The sequence below is a fragment of the Canis lupus genome, chromosome X (assembly GCF_048164855.1).
Source record: "Canis lupus baileyi chromosome X, mCanLup2.hap1, whole genome shotgun sequence".
In the NCBI taxonomy this organism is placed as follows: Eukaryota; Metazoa; Chordata; class Mammalia; order Carnivora; family Canidae; genus Canis; species Canis lupus.
Window position 1 is genome coordinate 110,853,845 of NC_132876.1, and position 25,882 is coordinate 110,879,726.

At 38.9% G+C, this 25,882-nt stretch overlaps 1 protein-coding gene and 1 pseudogene across 12 annotated transcripts in view; one reads left to right on the forward strand and one right to left on the reverse strand.

The window, feature by feature from the left end:
• RAI2 (retinoic acid induced 2) overlaps positions 1-25,882 on the forward strand; it is a 388,421-nt gene that overhangs the window by 15,272 nt on the left and 347,267 nt on the right. The gene's annotated exons all lie outside the window — the stretch shown is intronic.
• On the reverse strand, positions 270-14,032 carry LOC140628567 (peptidyl-prolyl cis-trans isomerase FKBP3 pseudogene; annotated as a pseudogene).

The window sequence follows — 25,882 nt, forward strand, 5'->3', positions numbered from 1 at the left end:
TTTTTTTTGACACTGGACACATTTTTATTGAGCCTTTTAGTTTACAACATGAGGTAAAAGGAAAGTCAGTTCTCCTTAACCATTATTTTACACAGTTGTAGTAATATATTTCAAACCTTAGGGAATTATACTGGATTACATACCTTAAAAGTTAGGGATTGAGTAAACAATATTTGGCTTCTTGAATTTTCAAGTTGACTCTTCCCTTACAATGGTAAACAGCTTTACTTAGTTACATAAGATTCTTCAAGGCCATGTTTTATTCTTGCTTATGTCTTTATATCTGAAGCATTGCTTTTTGGATCAATATCCACTAATTCCACTTGAAAACTGAATTTTGCATTTGGTGGAATTTGGGCATCAGGCTGTCCTTTCTTTCCATAAACTCATTCTAGTTCAATCTCTGTCGAGCCTTTTCTCTTTACTCATAGTCAAGAATGCTTCATCCCTCCTCTGATAACTTTGCCTTTTCCAACTTTAAAACTTAAGGGCGTGACATTTTTCTTCTTTGAATTCATTTGAATATTAGTATCAAAATCAGTCCCATCCTGTAGTGTTCTGTATACCAGCATTGAACAACATCTCCCTTTTTGGGAAAGTTGATTTTATCTCCTTCTTTAAGAGCACAATTTATATATTTTGGTGGACCCTCATCCAGAGTCTCTTCAGGCTTGGTTTCTTTGGGTTTGTCTTCATTAAACTTCACATTTTTCGCCTGCCCAGACACTGTACTTATACTTTCAGTACCCTCGAAATGTTTACTTTCAGAAAAATAATTATAGGATGTAACCAAATGGTCCTTGTTAGCTGTTTTGACCACATTTTCAATGTTTCTTAATAACTTATGTTCTGCAAGAAACAAGTCTGAACTATGGTTCTGTAAAAGCTTGATTATGTCCTTCTTGGGAACTGCTTGCTTCTACACAGTCTAGATAGATCCACTGTGTGATGGCTCCTGCCATCTTCCCCCACTCATGATTCAACTCAGTGCTCATCATGATAAGTGTACTCTTAATCCCCTTCACCTATTTCACCCATCTCCCCCCACTTCCCTTCTAGTTACGACTAGATTATTCTCTGTATTTCAGAGTGATTTTTATTTCTTTATTTCTTTGTTTCTTAAATTCTACATATTAAATGAAATTAAATGAAATTATGTGTTTGTCTTTCTCTGACTTATTTCACTTAGTATTATACTCTAGATTTATCCATATTGTTGCAAATGGCAAGATTTCATTCTTTTTTATGGCTCGGTAATATTCCATTCCGTACATACATATATATCTATATATATCTTCACACCACTGCCATGTCTTAACACCGGTCATCTATTGATGGACATTTGAGTTGCTTCCATAATTTGGCTATTGTAAGTAATGCTGCAATAAGCAGGGGTGTGTAAATCTTTTCAAATTTGTGTTTTTGTATTTTTTGGACAAATAGTAGTGGAATTACTGGATCCTATGGTAATGCTATTTTTACTTTTTTAAGGAACCTCTGTACTGTCTTCCACAGTGACTGCACCAGTTTGCATTTCTACCAATGGTGGAGGAGGGTTTCTTTTTCTCCACATTCTCACCAGCATTTGTTATTTTTGGTGTTTTTGATACTAACCATTCTAACAGGTATGAGATGATATCTCATTGTGGTTTTGATATGTATTTCCCTGATAATAAGAGATGTTGAGCATCTTTTCATGTGCCCATTGGCCATTTGGATGTCTTCTTTGGAGAAATGTCTCCTCATGTCTTCTGCCCATTTTTTAAAAAAAGATTTTATTTATTTATTCATGAGAGACAAAGAGAGAGAGGCAGAGACATAGGCAGAGGAAGAAGCAGGCTCCTTGCAGGGAGCCCAATGTGGGACTCAATCCCAGAACCCCAGGATCACACCCTGAGCCAAAGGCAGATGCTCAACCACTGAGTGCCCCAGACGTCCTGTTCTGCCCATTCTTAAATTGGATTACTTATTTTTTGGGCGTTGAATTGTGTAAGTTCTTTTTTTTTTTAAAGATTTATTTATTTATTTATTCCTAGAGATGCAGAGGGAGAAGCAGGCTCCATGCAGAGAGCCTGACATGGGACTCGATCCAGGGTCTCCAGGATCACGCCCTGGGCTGCAGGCAGCGCTAAACTGCTGTGCCACCGGGGCTGCCCGAATTGTATAAGTTCTTTATATATTTTCAATGCTAACCCCTTATCATATATGTCATTTGCAAATGTCTTCTCCCATTCCCTAGGTTGCCTTTTAGTTTTGCTGATTGTTTCCTCTGCTGTGCAGAAGCTTTTTATTTTGATGTAGTCCCCATAGTTTATTTTGGCTTTTGTTTTCCTTGCCTCCAGAGACCTATCTAGAAAAATGTTGCTATGGCCAATACCAGAGAAATGACTGCCTGTGCTCTCTTCTAGGATTTTTATGGTTTCAGGTTTCACATTTAGATCTTTAATCCATTTTGAATTTATTTTTGTATAAGAAAGTGGCCCAGTGTCATTCTTTTGCATGTCACTGTCCAGTTTTCCTAACACCATTTGTTGAAGAGACTTTTTCCCATTGTATATTCTTTCCTTCTTTGCCGAAGATTATTTGCCCGTATAATTATGGGCTTATTTCTGGGTTTTATATTCCGTTCTACTGATCTATGTGTCTATATTTGTGCCAGTACCATACTGTTTTGATCACTAGAGCTTTATAATATATCTTGAAGTGTGAGACATTTTGATGCCTCCAGCTTTGTTTTTCTTCTTCAAGGTTGCTTTGGCTATTTGGAGTGTTTTGTGGTCCCATACTAAATTTAGGATTGTTTGTTCTAGCTCTGTGAAAAATACTGTTGGTATTTGAATAGGGATTACATTAAATGTGTATATTACTTTGGGTGCTATAGACATTTTAACAGTATTTGTTCTTCTGATCTATGAACATGGAATGTCTTTCCATTTCTTTGTGTCCTCTTCAATTTCTTTCATCAGTGTTTTATAGTTTTCAGGGTATAGGTCTTTTACTTCCTTGGTTAGGTTTATTCCTAAATATTTAATTATTTTTTGTGCAAATCTAAATGGGATTGTTTTCTTAATTTCTGTTTCTGCTACTTCATTATCAGTGAATAGAAATACAGTGAATTTCTGTATATTGATTGTGTATTCTGCAAACTTACTGAATTCATTTATCAGTTCTAGTAGTTTTTTTGTGGAGTTTTTCAGTTTTTTTTTTTGTAGGGGGGAGAGGCAGAGGGAGAGAGAGGGAAGAATCCCAAGCAGGCTCCAGCCCATTGTGGAGCCTGATGTGTGGCCTGATCTCACAACCCTGAGATCATGACCTGAGCTGAAATCAAGAGTCGGATGCTCAATCAACTGAGCCAACCAGGCACTCCAGATTTTCTATACATGATATCATGTCTTCTGTAAATAATGGAAGTTTTACTTCTTCCTTACCAATTTGGATGCCTTTTACTTCTTTTTGTTCTCTGATTGCTGAGGCTAAGACTTCCAGTACTGTGTTGTGTAGAAGTGGTGAGAATGGACATCCTTGTCTTGTTCCTGACCTTAGGGGAAAAACAGTTTTTCACCTTTGAGGATGATGTTAACTGTGGGTTCTTCATATGTGGCCTTTATTATGTTAAGATAACCTATTTTGTTGAGAATTTTTTGTCATGGAATGGATGTTGTATTTTGTCAAATGCTTTTTCTGCATCTATTGAAATGATCATATGGTTCTTATCCTTTCTCTTATTGATATGATGTATCATGTTGATTGATTTGCAACCCGTGCATCCCAAGAATAAGTCCTACTTGATCATGGTGAATGATTCTTTAATATATTGTTGGATTTGGTTTGGTAATGTTTTGTTCAGAATTTTGGCATCTATGTCCATCAGAGATATTGGCCTATAGTTCTCTTTTTTGGTGGTGTATTTATCTGGTTTTGGTATCAGGATAATGCTGGCCTCATAGAATGAATTTGAGTTTTCCTTCCTCTTCTATTTTTTGGAATAGTTTGAGAGGAATAGGTATTAACTTTTTCTTGAATGTTTGATAGAATTCATATGAAGCCATCTAGTCCTGGACTAGTCCTTGTGTGTTGGGAATTTTTTTTAATTTAAATTCAATTTGCCATCATATAGTATAAAACCCAGTCTCATCCCATCAAGTGCCCACCTTAGTGCCTGTCACCCAGTCACCCCATCCCCCACCCACCTCCCCTTTTGCAACCCTTTGTTTCCCAGAGTTAGGAATCTCTTGTGGTTTGTCTTCCTTTCTAATTTTCCCCACTCAGTTCCCCTCCTTTCCCTTATAATCCCTTTCACTATTTCTTATATTCCACGTATGAGTGAAACCATGTGATAATTGTCCTTCTCCGATTGACTTATTTCACTCAGCATAGTATGTTGGGGGTTTTTTGATTACTGATTCATTTCATTGCTGGTAATCAGTCTGTTCAATATTCTATTTCTTTTTGATTCAGTTTTAGTAGATTGTAGGCTTCTAGGAATTTATCCATTTTTTCTGGGTTGTCCAATTTGTTGGCATATAATTTTCCATAATCTATCATAATTATATTTCTGTGGTGTCGGTTGTTATTTCTTTTTTCTTCATTTCTGATTTTGTTTTTTGAGTCCTCTCTCTCTTTTGATGAGTCTGACTAGAGGTTTATGACTTTTGTTTATCTTTTCAAAGAAACAGCTCCTAGTTTCATTGATCTGCTCTATTTTTTAGTTTCTGTTACATTTATTTCTACTCTAATCATTATTATTTCTTTCTACTAGTTTTGGGTTTTCTTCTTTTTCTAGCTCCTTTAGGTATCAAGTTATGGTGTTTGGGAATTTTCTTGCTTTGTGAGATATGCTTGTATTGCTATGAACTTCCCTCTTAGAACAGCATTTTATGCATCCCAAAGGTTTTGGACTGTTGTACTGTTATTTGTCTCCATGTATTTTTTAATTTCCTCTTTGACTTCTTGATTGACCCAATCACTGTTTAATTGCATGTTATTTAGCCTCCATCTATGTGTATTCTTTCCAGATTTTTTCTTGTGGTTGATTTCTACTTTCATAGTATTATGGTTGGAAAAGATGCATGATTTGACTTCAATCTTTTTGAATTTGTTGAGACTGATTTTGTGGCTTAACATGTAGTCAGTTCTGGAGAATATTCCATATGCACTTGAAATGAAATGTATTCTGATGTTTAAGAGTAGAATGTTCTGAATATTATCTATTAGATCCTTCTGGTCCAATGTGTCTTTCAAAGGCACCGTTTCCATGTTAATTTTCTGTTTGGATGATCTATCTGTTGATGTGAGCGAGGTGTTAAAATCTCCTACCATTTTTTACTACTATTGATTACTGCCTTTATGTTTGTTATTAGTTGCATTATGTATTTGGATGCTCCATGTTGGGTGCATAAATATTTATAATTGTTATATCTCCTTGTTGAATTGTTCCCTTTATGATTATATAGTATCCCTGTCTTTTGTTACAGTCTTTATTTCAAAGTCTATTTTGTCTGATATTACCACTCTGGCTTTCTTTCACTTCTATTTGCATAATAAATGCTTTTTACATCCCTTTGCTTTTAATCTGCATGTGTCTTTAAGTGTGAAATGAATACTTGGATGCAGCATATAGATGGGTCTTGCTTTTTTATCCATTCTGTCACCCTTTGTCTTTTGATTGATGCATTTAGCCCATTTACACTCAAAGTAACTATTGGTAAGTATGTACTTATTGCCACTTACTTGTTTTATGGTTGTTTTTGTAGCTGTTCTCTGTTCCTTTCTTTTCTTGCTCTCTTATAACTTGCTGCTTTTTTTAGTGATAGGCTTGCATTCCTTTTTCTTTATTTTATACTTATCTATTATGAATTCCTGATTTATATATAGTGACCAATAGGTTTATGTATAACATTTTCTGCACATAGCATTTTATATTAAGTTGATGGTTGCTTAAGTTCCCATTCCAAAAGCACTACATTTTTACTCCTCCCCTACTTTTTAGGTATATTGTGTGATACTTTACATCTTGGTATTTTGTGAATATCTTGACTGATTTTTATGCATATACTTAATTTTACTGCTTTTGAGTCTCTTATTTTCTTACTTCTGCTTATGGTCTTTCCTTTCTACTCAAAGATTCCCCTTTAATATTTCTCATAGGGCTCGTTTAGTGGTTAGAACTCCTTTAACTTTTGTTTCCCTAGTAAATTCTTTATCTCTCCTTCTATTATGAATGATGCCTTTGCTGGATACAGTATTCTTGGCTGCAGATTTTTTTCAACACTTTGAATATATCATGCCACTTTCTTCTGGCCTGCAAAGTGTCTGCTGAAAAATCAGCCAATAGCTTATGGAGTATCTCTTGTACATAATGGTTTTCTTTTTTTCTTGCTGCCTTTAAATTCTCTGTCACTACTTTTTGCCATTTTAATTACTGTGTGTCTCGGTGTGGACCTCCTTAGGTTGATTTTGTTGGGAACTCTGTGCCTCCTGGATCTGGATTTCTATTTCCTTCTCCAGATTTGGGAAGTTTTCAGCTATTATTTCTTCAAATACATTTTTCTGTCCCCCCTCCCTTCTCTCTTCCTCTGGGATTCCCTATGTCAGTGTTACTACACTTTATGGTGTCACTGAGTTCCTGTAGTCCATTTTCATTTTTTGTTCTTCTTTTTTCTCTCTCCTGTTCAACTTGATTGCTTTCTATTACTCTGTTCTCCAGGTCACTGATCTGATCCATCCTTCTATTTCCTCTAGTCTGTTATTTATTCTCTTTAGTGTATTTTTAATTTCAGTTATTGAGTTCTTTATCTCTTGTTGGTTCTTTTTTATGTTTTATATGTCTTTGTTGAGGGTCTCACTGAGTTCCTCCATTCTTTTCTCAAGTCCAGTGACAATTATGACAGTTACTTTAAATTCTCTATCAGGCTTACTCATCTCTGTTTCACTTAGCTCTCTTGCTATGATCTTGTCCTATTCTTTCATTCAGGACATATTTCCCTGTCTCCCCATTTTGTTTAACTCTCTATGTCTGTTTCTCTGTGTTATAAAAGTCAGCTACATCTCCTGCTCTTGAAAGTAGTGGCCTTATGAGGAAGAAGTACTGTAGTGCCCTGCAGTGCAATGTACCCTGTTCACCAGGTGCTTCAGAGATATCTATGTGTGTTACATGTGCCCTACTGTTATGGATGAGCCGCATTTGCCTTCAGTCTAGTCATCTGCAATGGCTTTCTTTGCCTGTTATGGGCAGGGTTTGGTCATGGTGTTGTTAGTGGACCAGTCCAGGGCCACCTTCGGCTTGAGTTGAGTCAGACCAGGTGTTTGCTAGAGCTGCAGTAGCAGTGAACTGTAGGGTGCTTTCCCTGCGTCGTTCTCTGAAAAGCTTTCATTGGTGGATGGTGCCTATTGTCAGACCAGATGTCTGTCCCTAGCCCACTGCTAGGGCCTCAGTTGAACTGTTGTGTGGGCTTTCTTCTCCTCTTTCCCTAGGGCAGGAGTCACTTTGGGATGGTGCTAACCACTGTCAGGGCTATTTGCACACTGCTGCTTGTGGTACCACTTTGGATGGATTCCTGTTGAGGTAATGTTGGAGGAGGAGGGTCTGCAGGAGAACACAGGGGTGGGATGTGTGGTGTTAGCAAGGTCTGGACTAGTTTGTTCTTGGAGAGGGCTTGTAACAGCTTTGGAAAACTCCTGCCATGGCTGGGTTGGAGAGAGTGGGTCTGTAGAAGAGTGCAGGGGTAGGTGCACTATTAAAAAGCTAGGTGGAGAGTGTTCACACTCTGCTGGATCCCAGAGATGTCTGTGTATCTAGGCTGGGGGATGGGGAAGGGAAATGGTGCCTAGAAGCTCTTTTGTTCCTGGAGAAGTTTCTGAAAGATCCCTGCCCCTCCAGCACACTCTAAGATTAGTAAATAAATCTCCATCCTGTATCTCTCAGGCATTTTTGAAACTGCTGCTTCTATACTGTGTCTCTGTGGGGCTGTTTGTTGTGTTGTCTCTTTAAGGGTAGATACTCAGTTTCCTGTCACCCTTTGGCTCTCCAAGGTCTAAGCCCACTGCTTTTTAAAGTTCCGTTTGTTAAGTCCCACTGATTATAAGAACTCATGCAGGTAAGCCTCTAGTTTTCGAAGCCAAATGTTATGGGGATTTGTCTTCCCAGTGCTTGTCCCCCATGCCTGGGGTGCCTGGGGTGGGGTCTGTTCCTCTTTCGTCTGTACCTGCAGCACCCCTCCTTCCCCTGGACAGTCCTACAGGACAGCTTGTTTCCTGGCCATGTTCCTGCCCTTCCTACCCTCTTCGATATAGCCTCCATTCTACATTTAGCCTGGATAGTCTGTTCTGCCAGTCTTTAGGTTGTTTTCTGTGTTATTTTCACTGATATGGGTGTTATCTAGGTATTTGTGGGACGAGGTGAGCCTAGGATCCTTCCTACCCTCTTCGATATAGCCTCCATTCTACATTTAGCCTGGATAGTCTGTTCTGCCAGTCTTTAGGTTGTTTTCTGTGTTATTTTCACTGATATGGGTGTTATCTAGGTATTTGTGGGACGAGGTGAGCCTAGGATCCTCCTACTCTGCCGTCTTCCCTGGAAGTCCTCAGAAGAGAATATTCTTAATCTCTAAAAAGCCTACTGCAGGGACGCCTGGATGGCTCAGCAGTTGAGCATCTGCCTTTGGCTCAGGGCATGATCCTGGGATCTGGGATTGAGTCCCACATCTGGCTCCTTGTGGGAAGCCTGCTTCTCTCTCTGCCTGTGTCTCTGCCTCTGCCTCTCTCTCTCTCTCTCTGTCTGTCTCTCATGAATAAATAAATAAAATCTTTTTAAAAAGCCTACTGCAAATATACTAAATGATAAAATGTTGAAAAATTTTCCCTGGAGGTCAGGAACAAGACAAGGATGCCCCTCATAATCACTGCTACTCTTTCAGTGTTCTGGCCAGTGCACAAAACAAGAAAAAGGCATAAGAATTAGAAAGAAACAAAAAACTGCCATTATTTGCATATGATATAATTATATTCATAGAAAATCTGAATGGTTTGGCAGATAAACTATTGGAAGTAATAAGAGAATTTAGCCCAGTGTCCGGATTTAAAAGCTCAATATCCAAAAATCCAATGTATTTATCCATACCAGCAACAAACAGAAAATGAAATTAATATAAAATACTGAGGAATGAATCTAATAAAAGATGTGCAAGACATCTACAGAAAAAATGATAAAACCATATTCTGAAACATTAAAGAAATACACAAAAGGGAAGATATGCCATAGTAAATATGAGCAAAAAAGATGCCAATTCTTCCCAAATTTAATTCTAAATTCAGTGCAATTCCAATAAATGTGTTTTGGTGGAACTTGACAAACTGATTTTAAAATTCATATAGAAATACAAAAAGCTAAGGGTAGCCATTACCCTTTTGGAGTAGAAAAATAAAGAGGAAGACTTTATCCACTGGATAAGAAGAGTATTATAAAGCTTTAGTAATCAAGACAGTATATATATATATTTTTTCAGGGATATTAAAATAGACTAGTGGAATAGAATGAAGAACCCAGAAACATATCCATGCGTAAGTTCAGTATTTGACATATGTTGTACTGAGAACAGAGGAAAAATGTCAGTCCTTAGTATAAATAGTACTGAGATGAGTGGCTATACTTAAATTAAACCTCTGTCTCACACTATACTCCCAAATATATTCCAGGTGTATTAAAAGCCTAAACGTGAAAGGAAAAAGAAAAAGCTTCTAGAAAATAATATAGGAAAAGATTTTCATGAACTAGTGAGTAGTGAGTAGGGAAGAATTGCATAAACAAGGTGCAAAAGATACCCTACTATAAGAAAAAGGGACCTCTGTTCATCAAAAAACAATACAAAGAGTGAAAAGATAAACCACAGAGTGAGGGGAGATGTTTTCAATTCACACAACAGAAAACTAGTATTTTGATTCTGGTGCGTGCTGTTCATTGGAGGAATGCTCTCAGGAGTGAAGAAAGTGGGACAGGGCAGGCGAAGGCGCCAAGCATATTCTTAGCTGTAGCCTGATCCCATAGGGAGTTCTTTTTTTTTTTTTTTTGTAAATTTTTAAATTGGAGTTTGATTTGCCAACATATAGTATAACACCCAGTGCTCATCCCATCAAGTGCCCCCCTCAGTACCCACCATCCAGTCACCCCATCCCCCTGCCCTCTTCCCCTTCCACTACTCCCTGTTCATTTCCCAGAATTCATAGGGAATTCTATAGTATGAATTGTACCATAGAGTTGTTTCCCCTTGAGGCAAGGGGTCCAGAATTCCATACCCTCATGTAGCATTTAGTTCTTAGCTGTGGGCTGTGCCCCAAAGGTGGGGATGAGCATAGCTTCCTGGGTAAAAGGGGCCCCTGCTAAGCTGGATGACATTCTTTAAAGAAAGGGACATTTGTAAGCTATTAGCAACCAACACACAACATCTGGAAGGATTGTTGAATTGATTGGTAAAGGGGATCATTGTGGAACACCAATAGTGTCCTCTTCAGTGAGGACTTGGTTAACACATCTGAGTCAACCTTAGTTCTCATGTAGTATGGATCCTGTGTTGGAGCCTGGAAACCTGCCATGAGGCTGGCCACCACAGGAAACTGTGACCCTGGAGCAGAGAATAAAGGGTGAACTCTATTTCCATGGAAGAGAAGGAAGTTGTGACAAGGAATTGGGGATTTCTAGAGATGAGATTGAAGTAGCTACAGGGAGAGAGCCAGTACTCTCCTAGAATAGTGACTGAGCCAAAAAAAAAAAAAAAACCCAAGAGAGAAACAGATAAGTTCATCAGCTGTGGACCCTGACCTCAAGACTAGTTGGGGCATAGCACTAGAGAATACAAGGATACATTTTCTCTAAGACCAGTTCTATTCCCATCACCTAGCTTTGAGAAGTGCCCAGAGGTCAGAAATATGTGCCATAAGAATTTGTGAAGAGTAATATATCAGGTTTTTAGGAAATAGAGAAACTATATTTATACTGTGCATATGAATTGTATGAGTAAATTTTCAGTTCCCACTTTGAAACACTTTAAGACTACTAGATTGTTATATTTGAACATATAAATGAAGTAAACAGAATCTGACCTTTGACAACAAGATTATAATCCCTTTGAGAGCAAAGTCATTTCAACCCACATGTCTAGTCAAGAGCCATTGGTAAAAGTCAAGACACTGTGGAAAAAGAAGCTTCAACTATAAATTATATTGGTATATTTGTTACTAATTTAGAGAAAAAATCACTTTAGACCCACACCTCATCCCATAATGGTGGTCAAATAAAATATATATCAAAAAATTAATTCATAAAAACACTGAATTTTATGAGGTCTGTGGGGTTCTCTATAAAGTTTATAAGCTTTGAAGTGATGTTACAAGTGACGAAAACTTGTAAACTTAAAACATAAAAACTTAAAACTTTATATATAAAAATTTTTAAAAACAGAGAAAATACTTCCTAACAAATATGGGAAACAGAGGCTTAATATCTTAGGCAAATTAAAAAGAAAACATTAATATCACAATACAAAGAAGAAAAAGATAAGGCAATTCCAAATAAGGAATTGTGCTAAGTAAACAGATAAATGGGAAAGTGTTGAACATTTCACTTCAATCTTAAATACTTATTGAGCATCTACAATAGGCCAGACACAGGCCCTCTATCAAAGGAGTTCTAGGTACAGACACCAAAGAATACAAATCAAATTACTAATCAGATACTAGTGAAACTGGTATGTGTGTGTGTGTGTGTGTGTGTGTGTGTGTGTATATATATATATTTTTTAGATTTATTGATTTTAGAGCATAAGAGAGAGAGCATGAGCAGGAGGAGCAGAGGGACAGGGGGAATCTCAAGCAGGCTCCATGCCAAGTGTGGAACCCAACATAGGGCTTGATCTCATGACCCTGAGATCACGACCTCAGCCAAAACGAAGAGTCAGATGCTTAACCGACTGTGCCACTCAGGCACCCCAAAACTGATACTTTTATATGCTGCTGCTGAAAGTAAAATTACACAATCCAATTTGAATTTGGCCATACCTGTCAATTGATAGCATTGTTTAAATCCTTTAACTTAGGAATTCTACTTCAGGGAATATATCACCAAAGAGAAAAAAAAAATCCCAAGAGAGGAAATAAAACTTTTATGCCTGAAGATGTTCACCACATTGTATTTTATAGAGAGAAAATATATATGAAAGCACCTTAAATATTAAATATTTTAATCCAAGTTTTCTTAAATTAATTTTTCTATAGATTTTTTTCATAGACTATGTATTAAGAAGCTTGAGAACATGCCTTCAAGAAGAAAGGGGCCCATAATTTTGATAATCATCCTTTGAGATTCTAGGGCTCTGATGTAGTTCATATAGTAATATGGTTTTGGTTGGGTGAAATGTTTGGAGCCCAGGCAAACCTAAGCACCAGACTAACCCAGAAGAGAGTTTCTAAAACATAGAGAGGCCGAAGTCTCCTGAGAATGCACTTTTCTAGTTTTCCATGGGTGTGAGCGTATCATGTGGTTTTCAGGAAGGCTAGATGAAGCAGTTCCAACTTATCTACTGGACACAGCAGGCCTTGAACTCAGAAAGAATGAGAACAAATCTCTCATTCTATACACATGGAGACTTTCACAGAAAGGACAAGACCCCTGTTATCAGCTAGAGAGTTCTGAAGAATGGGCAAAGTACGTGATTGGGTCTCAGAATCAAAATTCTCAGAGCCCTGTAGCTCCCGGGGAGCTCTCCAAGGTCCTGAAAAACTGCTTGCGCCTCTATCCAAGCTGATGGAATCTTCATCTCACTAATGTCTCTTACCTAAAGGATTCACTACCTCAGCTTGCCTTGACACTTGCCCTCTGGTCTGTAACCCCTTGACACAATCTGTCTGTGACCCTTGCCTAGGGGGACTTCAGTCACTGCATTTTATCTGCATGTACTGGCAGCTTCATTTATCAGTGTCCTTCTAAAGGAAGTCTATTTGAGGTTATCTCAGTAGGAGAGAATATATGTTTTATTAACTTTTGGTTGTACTATCAGGAAAGAAAGGGACTCAAGAGAGATAATTTTCAAATATGGGTCCTCTTAGGTTAGTAAAGCCTGGTATCTGTCACTACATTTGGTTGTTGCTGAGATCTGTGAGAAAGTAACTACTAGAAGAACACATGGAAGAAACAGAAAACACCGTCAGAGAGTTGAGAGATACAAAGAGCCTACACGTGACTTATTTGTCATACTTTTCTTAAGATTTTATTTATTCATTTGAGAGAAGAGAGAGAGGGAGAGCACAAGCGGAGGGGAGAGGCGGACTCCCCACTGAGCAGGGAGCCCAATGTGGGGCTCAATCCCAGAACCCTGAGAGATCATGACCTAAGCTGAAGGTAGATGCTAACCATCTGAGCCACCCAGGTGCCCCTTGTCATACTTCTAAATCCTGCAATTACTGGATTAGCAACAGGGTACAGCAAGCTGCCTTACATATGATTGGAGTTGGTAAACAAGTGAATATTAAACAAGGCACTAGAAGAACACAGTTCTAGTCTTGACTGTTTTTTTAAACAAATTAATTATATAACATTGGGCAAAACATTTAGCTTCTCTGTATGAATGTAAGGTAACTGCTGCAACAAACAACCCCCAAATTGCAGTCACTTAAAACAATGTAAGCTGCTTTCTCACTCATACAACAATCTAATATATTTTCCTGGTTGACTGGCTTTCTTGGACAACTTTTCTCTCAAGTGGTGTCGCAGACTTCTTCCATATTATAGCCTTGCTATTCTGTAAGTTTTGGAGTTATCTTCATTCAGCTGGTCATCGAGGAAAAAAATGGGGTGTGTGCTCTCTCTGTGCCAATCTATAATTCTTACTGGGACCACTGCCCAATTCTTTAGGGGACAGTCAAGACCATTCAGTGTTCTAGCCCTTTGGTTCTTCTTCAGTGGGCTCCTGCTGTGGCCTGTTTTGGGCAATCTGTTCTCTTGCACCCAGTTCTCTCCCAGCTTTTCATAGGAGCTGTTCGCCATCACCTTGGAATGACATTCTCTCTCTACTTACTCCCTGACATTTTGTTCTCCAGCTTCTGTTGCCTGGTCTTGCTAATACTCAATAAATATTTACTAAACTGGTGTTAAAAAAAAGAATGGGGAGGAGCTTATATTTTAGAGGGTTTTATGGGTTAGGCCTTAAAGTGGTACAAATCACTTCTACCTACCTTCCATTGGACAGGACCCACCAAAAGTTCACACCTAATTGTAAAGGATCTTGGAAAATGGAGTCTTAATGTATGCTAAAAAGGAAAAGGGACACAGTTTGGTAAATAACTGGCCTTACTCTCTAGGTTTTGGTTTCTTCAATGGTAAAATGATGCAAATAACATTTGCTCTTTTTTCTCCATAGACTTATTGTAAAGGTCAGAGGAGATTACCTGTGTGAAAATGTGTTAAAAACTGTAAATCATGGGCAGCCTGGGTGGCTCAGCGGTTTAGTGCTGCCTTCAGCCCAGGTGTGATCCTGGAGACCCAGGATCGAGTCCCGCGTCGGGCTCCCTGCATGGAGCCTGCTTCTCCCTCTGCCTGTGTTTCTGCCTCTCTCTCTCTCTGTCTCTCAAGAATAAATTTAAAAAAACCTGTAAATCAATGTATAATGGATATACAGGAAGGGAATCATTATTGCTTGGCTTGCGTACCTTTGAATGTTAATTTTAAGAGTGAAAAAAAAAGATGTTCTGTCTTTGGTAGGACTCCTTATAGTTGGTCACAGTATATACCAATATAAGTATATTTAATGGAGTATTATATTTTCTGATATGGGGCAAAAATAGAGATTGTAAATGAACCTTTGACATTCCATAATTTGAATGCCTTGGTCGAAGTATATACTAGGATGGAATTAAGGGAAAGTACCATTTTGTGTTCAAGCCTAATTTTTTGCCAGGCTCCTGAAAATGCTTCTAACCTCCCAGACAATAAAACCTACCATAGGTTTGATAACAGGTGGTACATTCTTTCCTCTTTGACAGCCTTCCCTGGACTGGGTATTGTAAATGAGATATCTATTATGATTATTGTGCATGACATCTAATTATGGACATACCCAAACTCACACACGCACATAGCTCCCTTGTCATTTTTCTAGGGCCCTTCATCCTCAGCAGTGAGAAACTCCTCTTACCACTAATTCCCCAAGTAAACAAAGCTCCCAAAATTGCCTCCTTCAGCTTCTCCTTCTCGGGTTTGCTATGAATCGGAGAATCTGTTAGAATTGCTTTATGCCTATACACCCAGCAACATGCCAATGATTTCTAAATGCTGGTCACTCTTTGGTTACATGATGTTTTGACCTAAAGCTAATATCAGCCATCCGGGAAGGGCTATTATTTAAACAAACCTCACTCAGCCAATTGTGACCAAGGCACTGGATCATACTGAACTGCAAGTTTTCTTGTAAGGATGAAAGAAAATAATAAGAAATCACAATAGCAAGGGACATACTCTGAGTCCCAGCTTAGTTTTCTGAAAGGAGAAAAAGAAAGACATTTGTTTGAAACTCTAGGGCCTTAGGGTAGTTCACCAGAGCACACTAAGCTTCAGGAATTATGTCTAATTTATCTTAGAGCAGACGGAACTCACAGCTTAAAAATTCAAAGCAAAGATAGCTCTATTCTCAATATATATAAAATAACTGAATGCGAGCATGACCTAAAGGAAATTAGACTGCACATAATCATGCATTCTGGTGCACTGTGGTATTAACTTGAAAATATAGAGCTTTGAGTTTTGTGGAAAGAAATAGAAGTTGGGATGTAAAATGAAGCAAAGAAGGAGATGCCTTGGAAATATGAATTGCTATAAATGAAAGCAATGTCTAATCAAATAAGAGCCTTCCACAGTAGACTGTCCTTCACATCTGGGTATCTTGGCTATCTATCTCTTATCAGGGAAAAAAAAGGTCAGGGAATTATACCAAAGCAGATCTCTTTCAGCTGGACAAGCTTTAAGAGAAAAAACAAAAAACAGTCTCCTGCTCTTTTTTAGTGCCTCTTAGTGGGTATCTTTTTCTTTTTTAAAATCTGCGTCTACCAGCCCTTTCCCAGCTATATATGTACTTGAATATTTTTCTGCTCTGTGTTCTACTCATGCTATGTGTCTCATGTATCCATGCAAATTGGTGCCCAAACTAGGCATGCTAAAAGTGCTGGAGTCCTGAAGCAGATTGGCCCTTCACTGATGACTTGCATTGGCAGATATCCTCTTCACAGTTTGATGGTAAAAGCCGGTTGAAATTTAGGAGACCATTTTGCTTTCAAAAGGGATTCGGGTATTGAAATGTGCTTGGAACAAAAGTTTCCCGCAGTTCTAGGACAATACACATGGATCTTTCCAGATATTATGTGTATGTGTGGTGGTGGTGGTGGTGGGGGAGATAGGGAAACGTAGAGGCAATATGAGAGAGTGGATGGAGGACTGAGATTCAGGGGTTCAGGAAACCCAGAATTTTAGACTGTTTCTCACTGAATCTAGGACTCTAGAAAGTGGTTGATCCCTCTGAGCCTCAATTTTCCTATTTGCAAAGTAATAGTAACAAACAATTGAGAGGCAGGGTGGTATAGTGGGCAAGTATACACATTCCAGAGAAAGGTTGCCACGGTTCAAATTCTGGCTCTGCTGCTATTACCTATAACAGTCTGTACCTCAGCTACTTTTTTTTTTTTTTTTTTTTTAACATCTAGCTGAAGCTTGAACTCTATTACTGGTTGCATAATGTACCATTTTACTTTTTAAAAAATTAATGAACTTTATTTTTTAGAGAAGTTTTAGGTTCACGGCAAAATTGAGCGGAAGTATAGGGTTCCCATTTACCCCCTGGGCCCATACGTGCACATGCTCAGCCTGCTCCACTAACATTATATTCCCCACCAGACTGGGACATTTGTTACAATCACTAAAACTTTATCAACATATCATAATCACCCAAAGGCCACAGTTTACATTAGGGGTTCACTTTTGATATTGTACAGTCTGTGGGTTTGGACAAACATATAATGATATGTATCTACCATTATAGTGTCATACAGGATAGTTTCACTGCCCTAAAAATTCCCTATGCTCTATTTATCCCTGTTTCCCTGCTAACCCCTGGCAACCACTGATGTTTTTGATGTCCCCATAATTTTGCCTTTTCCAGAATGTTGTATATTTGGAATCATATGGTATGTAGCCTTTTCAGATTGGCTTCTTTCACTTAGTAATATGCATTAAGTTTCCTCCATGTCTTTTCATGGCTCGATAGCTCGTTTTTTCCTTTAGCACTGAATAATTAGATTCTATTGTCTGATCATCACAGTTTATCCATTTACCTTTTGGAGGACATTTTGATTGCTTCAAGTTCTGGCAATTATTAATAAAGCTGCCACAAACATCCATGTGCAGGTTTTTGTGTGGATATAAGTTTCTAATTCATTTGGATAAATACCGAGGACCAATCATACATTAAGAGTATTTTTAGCTAGTTTTAAAATAGTTTATTGAGTGTGGGTTTTAGCAGATTTTATCTTTTAAGGGATTGGTTTGTTTCATCTAGGTTATCAGATCCTGGTATAGAATATAGAGTATAGAGTTGTTCATAATATTTCATTATCTTCTTTTTAATGTCTATGAGATCTTTAAATGTCCTTTGAGTGATGTCTCTTTTATTTCTATACTAGTATTTTGTATTTACTCTCTTTTTTTCTTAGTTAGCCTGGCTAGAGGCTTATCGATTTTATTGATCTTTTCAAAGAAACAGCTTTTGATTTTGTTGATTTTCTCTATTGATCTCGGTTTCATCGATTTCTACTTGAATTTTTGTTATTTCTTTTACTTACTTTGGATTTAATTTGATTTTTTTCTCTAGTTTTCTAAGGTAGGAGATTAGATTATTGATTTTAGATCTTTCTGCTTTTGCAATATATGCATTAAATGCTCTAAATAACTCTCAAAGCACTGTGTTCACTGTGTCCCACAAACTTTGATAAGTTGTATTTTCACTTTTATTTAATTCAAAATATTTTAAAATTTCTCTGGGTTTCTTCTTTGACCTATGTGTTAATTAGAAGTGTATTGTTAATCTCCAAGTATTTTGGTATTTTCCAGCTATCTTCCTGTTATTGATTTCTACTTTAATTCCATTGTGGTCTGAGAGTACACATTATATGCTTTCTATTCTTTTAAGCTAAGATATATTTTAAATTTATCAAGGTGTATTTTATGGCACAGAATGTGGTCTTAGAGAATGTTGCATGTGAGCTAGAGAAGAATTTGTACTCTGCTATTGTTGAATGAAGTCATCTATAGATGTCAATGAAATCCAGTTGACTGATGGTGCTGTTGAGTTCACCTATCTTTACTGATTTTCTGCCTGCTGTATCTGTTTCTGATAGAGGGATGTTGAAGTCTCCACCTACAATAGTGGATTTATCTATTTTTCCTTGCGGTTTTATCTGTTTTGCCTCACATGTTTTGATGCACATGTTAGGTGCATACACATTGTCTTCTTAGAGTAATGACCTTTTAATCATTATGTAATGCCCCTCTTTATCTCTGATAACTTTCCTTGCTCTAAAGTCTGCTTTGTCTCAAATTAATACAGCTACTCCTGCTTTCTTTCGAGTACTGTTAGCATGTATATCTTTCTCCATTCCTTTATATTTTGTCTATATGTAATTTACATAAATATAAATTTATTTAATACTTTAAATTATATTAATATATTAATATCAATATATCAATTCATTATTATTAAATTAATATCAATATATCAATTCATTATTATTAAATTAATAATATTTAATATATTATGTATGTATGTATTTATTTATTTTTGAAAGAGAGAGGGAGCATGTGTGTGAGTGGTTGGGGGAGGCGCAGTGGGCAAGAGAGAGAGAGAGAATCTTAAGGAGGCTTCATGCCCAACCCAGAGCCTGATGTGGGGTACTATCCCATGACCCTGAGATTGTGACCTGAGCCAAAATCAAGAGTTGGATGCTTAACTGACTGAGCCACCCAGGTGCCCCTGTGATGTTATTTTTAAAGTGAGTTTCTTGTAGATGACATATAATTGAATCTTGTTGGCAGAGACATAGGCAGAGGGAGAGGCAGGTTCCCCATAGGGAGCGGGATGTGGGACTCGATCCCAGGACCCCAGGATCACGACCTGAGTCAAAGGCAGACCCATAACCACTGAGCCACCCAGGCGCCCCAATCTCTGTCTTTTAATTAATGTATTTAGACCATTGATTAAAATGATTATTGATATAGTTGGATTGCTATCTACAATATTTGTTACTCTGTTGCCCTCTATTTTTGTTCCTATTTTTGTCTTCTACACATTTTCTGCCTTTTGTGGAAGAAAGGAAGTTTTAACAGAGTATTTTATATGATTTTATTTTGTCTCAATTTTTAGTTTATCTACTATACTTCTTAATTTACTTTTATAGTGGCTGCTCTAGAACTTGCAGTATACAAGTACAGTGAATCTATGCCCACTTTATTTTTTAATTTAATTTAATTTTTAAAGGTTTTGTTTTTAACTAGTCTCTATACCCAACATGGGACTTGAACTCACAACCTTGAGATCAAGAGTCAGACACTCCACTGACTGAGCCAGCCAGGCGTCCCTAAGTCTACTTAACACTATACCACTTCATAGATAGTGCAGGTACCTTATAATAACAAAAGAATCCCAACTCCTCCCTTTCATCTCTTGAATTATTACTGTCATCCATTTCACTTATAATACACATAATTAAGCATACATATAAGCACATAAGCTTACATAATTGCATACACTGTTGCCATTACTTTTTTGAACAAATAATCAGAGCAATTAAGAATAAGAAAAATAAAACTTTTTATTTTACCTTCTCACTTATTTTTTGATGTTCTTTCTTTATGTAGGTCTAAGTTTCTGACCTATATGATTTTCTTTCTCTCTGAGGAACTTTTTTTTTTTAGTGTAGTTGACACCCAACATTATACTAGTTTCAAGTGTACAACAAATTTACATAGTATGCTGTGTTCACCACAAGTATAGCTACTATCTCTTTCAGTACATCAATATTATAACATCATTGACTATATTCCCTATGTTGTAAATTTTATTTCTATGAATTACTCATTCTATAACTGGAAGTGCTTCTTTTAACATTTCTTGCAAGGTGGGCCTACTGGCAACAAGTTCCCTTCATTTTTGTCTTAGAAAGACTTTATTTCTCTTTCACTTTTTTTTTTCTCTCTCTCTTTCACTTTTGAAGGATAATTTCAAATGATATAGAGTTTTAGGCTGGTGGGTGTTTTTCTCCTCATACTTTATATATTCCACTCTCTTCTTGCTTTGCATGGTCTATGAGAAGTCAGATATAATTCTTATCCTTGTTTCTCTACTGGTTTCTTTTGAGATTTTTTTCTTTATCTTTGATTTTCTGCAGTATGCTTAGGTGTAGTGGGAGATTTTTTGGGCATTTATCCTGCTTGGTGTTCTCTGAGCTTCTTGGATCTGTGGTTTGGTGGCCAACATGTGCCTCAGTTGATCCATCTGTAAAGTAGGTATTATAATAGCTATTTCATGTTGTGTGGATTAAAATTAATTCAATGTGTTACAAGCACTTAGAAGAGTACCTGGAATGTAGCTAGTACTATGTAAGTGTTAGCTAGTATTTAATAGATACTTGCTAAGCAATGGGCTAAGTGCTTATCATGCAGGATCTCATTTTTCCCTCACAGCAACCCTGTCATCAGGAGGTACCTATTATTACCCCCATTTTACAGATGGGGAGATTGAGGCTTGTCTATGATCACACAGATTGTTAAGTAGCAGATCTGTAACTCCTATTGAGGCCTATCTGGCTGCCAAGACCATGCCTTAAATTAGCAAGGAACAGCACCTCAGAAGGTGGTTGGATTTTAGTTAATCTCTCTGGTCCTTTCCAGAACTAAAACACTATTGTATGAAGTTTGAAATAATGCCAGAGTAATACTGTGGTAAAGCGTACAGGCTTAGGAGTTGGAAAGCCTGTGTCACACCCTGTTTCCACTGCTGTGACATGAGGCGAATTCACCTACCTTTCCTATGAAGTTGTTCTGAGGACTGAATGGGCTACTGTGTGTAAAACGTTTTACACAGTGCTTTGTGACTGGTACTGGCATATTTTAGGTGCTCAAAAAAGTTAGATAATAATTTTAATTTAAAAATCTTGTCTAATAGTTATAGTATTGGAAAAAGTCATGAAATGCTTTGGATTTAGAGACTGAGAGTCCAGGCAGGAGGCCATATGGTAGGAAACTCCTGATATGGAACTTGGCTGGAAGAGGTCACACTAACTTATATAATAGAACCCAGCCCTTGCGCTGTGCAGAAGTCTTCCCGGGTAAGAAGCTGAGATGACTCTGGTACGTGGAAGTGTTATCTCTAATGGTGGCAATCATAATAGAACTGGGACACTCTTGGGCATTGTGACAGGGCTCTTATTTATGGTCTCATTCAGAGGAAGGAGGAAGTTGAAGGGAGTATTCCTAACATGATTGGTCCTGATTAAAGAGGGAGCAGATGGCCTTTAATCTGGACATCAGTGGTGATGGACAATATTAGGACTGCCTATTCTCTGAGCTTCTCAGAGTTAAAAGGGTTGCCCCACTTGTATGACTTTGGCATGACATTTCTTAGGGCTAGGTAAAGGGATCTGTGCATGTTTAAATCAGAGGTGACAGCTCTCTGGGGGACCAGACCTATGGGATATGGTAAAGGGGGCCCAATTCCTGTGACTCACATTTCATTATGTGTGTGTATAGATGTATGTATGTGTCTGCAGTTCTGGTGCTGCTCTTTCATTTTCCTCTGAAGAAACAGAGAGATTAAAAGTAGCAATTCTACTCTCTTGCTTTGGCTGCTCAAGTAGTCCTACCTCCAAAAATGTGAATTGTAATCTCAAAGCCCCTTGCCAGCTTCCTTCAGTAATCCCTACTCATCACCCATCACATTCTACAGTGTCACTGTTCTGGTTTTCAGATATATCCCCTCAGTCCAATAAGCACAGATAGAGGGCATATTTTGTGCCCGGCACTGGTGTTAGGATCTGAGATTATAAAAGAGAATGATATAAGGTCCTGGCCCTCAGAGAGTTGGAGTCCTTATTGATAGGGACCTTTAAGCAAATTAGTACAACACTATACTATGGGCTATCAGAAAAGTGACTTCGTTTGGCTTTCTCCGAAAACAGGTTGTGGAAAAAAGATTTCAGTTTAAGTAGTTTTTTGGGGGGAAGTGATCCCAGGAAGCACTGGTAGAAAAGATCAGGGAATTGAGGAAGGGAACAAAAGAAAGCCTATCCAGGTAGTTACTACTATAGGCAACTGGAGTTCAACCTCTCCAGGGAGCTCTGTGAGACAACATAAAACATGCCTTGTTCTCTCCACCAAGGGACCACACAGCTAGGCCACTTAGCCATCACATCTCTCTTCATCAGTGTTTGAAGACTGCCTCAGGGGAGATGAACTCCCTAGCGCCACTACTGACCACCTGGGCAGATGCACTCTGATGGGCAGATACACAGCCCCAAGTGGAGCCACTGGTTCATAGTAAGCAGCCTTCCGTGTAGAGGCAAAGGCCAAAGAGATGTGGGAAGGACCCCAGCAGCATCTGCTAGAAGAAGTATGTTGGGTTTACAGTGAGTGCACACAGGGTTAGCCATTCCTACCTTAGGTGATGATCGAAGACTTCAGAGAGAAGAGCTTTCCAGGCTGGAACAAAGACCTGGAGTGTTTGGAAGAGTGCAATGAATTTAATATGCCCGGAACTGGTGTCACAGGGGAGAGTGTCAGGTGTGGGAAAGTACTAGGTGTAGGTGAGGGCCAGCTCCAGTACCCTGTTTAGCCAAACTACATGCCAGACTTGCTAGAGATGCAGAGGGAGTCACACAAAGGCTTTAAGAAGGCTTGTGACCCAGACATGCTTGCTTTTTAGAAAGATCAGTGTGGCTATGTAACCAGAATAGGTAGCTACTCCTTCCCATTTGCTTCCTGTGGGTTTGTGTCTATTTCCTATCACTGTGAGTGTCAGCCCGGCAGTGGCGGTTCAAACCATCCAATTTGTGCTCTTCCCAACACTCGTAATCAGCCTTACTGTGTCCCTTCAGACATGGGTGATGTCCCTCTTTGGGGATCTGGGTCACATTCCTGTGACATCCCCCTTCCAGGACTCTAGGTTCTGGTAACTTCAGTCTCTCCCTTCCATTCCTCCACATCCCTGGGGTGACCTCTGATTCCTGCACTCCCATTTCTGTGTTATCTCAGCATCCCCTGTCTACCTTTTGAGTCCTCCAATACTCATTTCAGCAGTTTCACCTCCAGTCCCTGCTTTACCTCTGCAGAACTAACTGTGCTGCCTGTCTTTCTCCCTGGACCATGACTGATGCAGAGCGGCACAGGTGACAGAGTATCTGGGGAGTGGCTTAGCTGGGAGACCGTGAGTTTGCAGCTCACATACCTGTTTGGTTCTCCCCAAGCCTCTCAAGAGCCAGGACCTAGGTATGGAGAAGGCATGTGTTTGGGGTGATCCAACATTAATGGTTTGAAGAGGAGGATGTGCAAGAGGGCATATAAGCATCAGAGCCAGGTGGTCCAGATAATACCAACAGTAGCAGCAATAGCGATAGCCACGATGATAATAGAGGGACCTACGATTTTGTGTTTATGGGCACTGGTGTAAGTGCTTTACACATATGGTTAACTTAATCTTCATGACAACCCTAGGAGCTAGGTGTATACTTTTACTCTCCATTTTACACGTGAAGACACCAAGCACCAAAAGGCTGCTAAGTAATGTGCCCAAGGTCAAATAACTATAAGGGACAAACTTGATATATGAACCTGGGCAGTTTCCCCCTGTAGTTGGGGCTCACGATCATTACGAGGGGTGATCTTCCTGCCCTACTATTCTGTGATTTCATGGAAATATGACTTAATGTCTCTGTGAAAATCCGCAGCTTAATGGTAAGGTTTTAGTGATGACAGCACCTTTCCAAGAAGCCCTTGCAGAAAGTAAGAGAAAGTTGGGCTGAATCTATGAAGATGAAGCTAAAGAGAAAGCCAGAAGAGAAGGCATGGACTCCCAGGGGTGTGGAGCTCCCCTTCTGCAAAGGCACAGATGGAAACGCGATGGAGGAGCTGGGAGTTTATCACTCTCTGAAAGCTTAATTAGGTCATTGGTGAGGACAGAATATTAAAAAAAATCCCATCAGCTAAAGACCTATGGGATTTAATTCCCCCATTCCTGCTCCTTAGTCTTAGAATAAATGAAGCCTTTTCCTAGTTACAAAAATGATGTTGAAAAATGATTGATTGTCCTAATGAGGAAAGAGAACAGCTGCCTGAACAGCAGATGTAACTTTTATAATCATTTCCTCTTCATTGGTTTTCTCCCTAACGACCCTGGCACTGATGATAGTATTTAAGAAGGAGGGTGTGTGGTGGGCAGAGGCCTGGAATGATCAGGAAGCTTGGGTAAAGAGGGAAATGGTTGCCCTGACCCTCCTGATCTGCTGCATTTCTAACAAGCCCAAAGTTATGGCTGTTTTTCAGGCTTGTTAAAGGTGACACAACCAGAGTTTGTTGCAACGTGAGGTCCCAGGATTAAAGGCCAGACCTGACAGAAAAACCACCCACAGCTATCACATGTGCTTAAATCTATCGTAGCTTCACTAAGGCCCTAGGGGGAACTGTCATGCAGAGAGGAACATCCCTATCGGGATATTTTGCAGCAAGTCGGCAAAGACACTGAGATGTGATAGCATATGCAGCCGAGCACGGTGGTTAGGAGCGTGGGCCCGGGCTGTAAATCCTATGTTCGAATCCTGACTCTACTACTTGCCAGCTGTGTGACCAGCTGTACCTCACTGTCTAGCTGTGTGACCTTGAGCAAGTTTCTTAATCTCTCTGTGCCTTGGTTTCTAGCTGTGCAAACCCAGGCAAGTTGCTTAACCTGTCTGTGCCTCAGTTTGCTAATCTTTGAAATAAGGATGATAAGAACCTATTTCATGGGGTTGTTGAGGGGAATAAATAAATGTTTGTAAAACACTCAGAACCGTACCTGGTATATAGCAGGTCCATTTATAGAGCTCTTAAACAACATAAATGGCCCGAGATTGGCAAAACCTTGTCAGCCACATTTTTCTGCCATCTACAAAAGTGTGATTCATCAGTTGGTCTTCAATGCCCTCTAGATTTTGGGATCTCTTTCTCCCTTCACCTTAGTAGCATGGGGACTCTCATCCCAGTGTTCTCTTATTCCATACAAATACTCTACACAAATCTCAGTAGGGGCTCAAAACCTCAATTTGTGGCGAGATGCTAGTGACTCATAAACTTTATCATGTTTCTCCTCTTAGCCTAAATCAGGGGCTCATGGCATCTCAGGCGCTGGCCTGAAGTGGTGGACCTCCCAGTGCCACTTCATACCTAGTTTGATGACAGTTTTGTGTGGACTTTCCGGTTGTTCCTCACCACAACTCAGAATTCCAGAACTTTTGGTTCTCCCATCTGGGAACCCACACCCACACTACCACATCCTGTTCAGGGACTCCCCAAAGCAGTTGTCTGTTTGGCCTATGGGTATGATCATTATTGGTTCTGGGCATATTGGACCAGACCTGCTTGGTAATACTCTCGTCCACATTACAGGAGAGCTGTCCTAAATTTTGGTTCAGTTCAAGTAGATATAATTATCCCTAATGTTGTTGTTGTATTTAGATTTTATTTATTTATTTCATAGAGGGGGAGAGGGAGAGAGAGAGAGAGAGAGAGAGAGAGAGAGAGAGAGAGAATGAGTTAGGGGGGTGGGCAGAG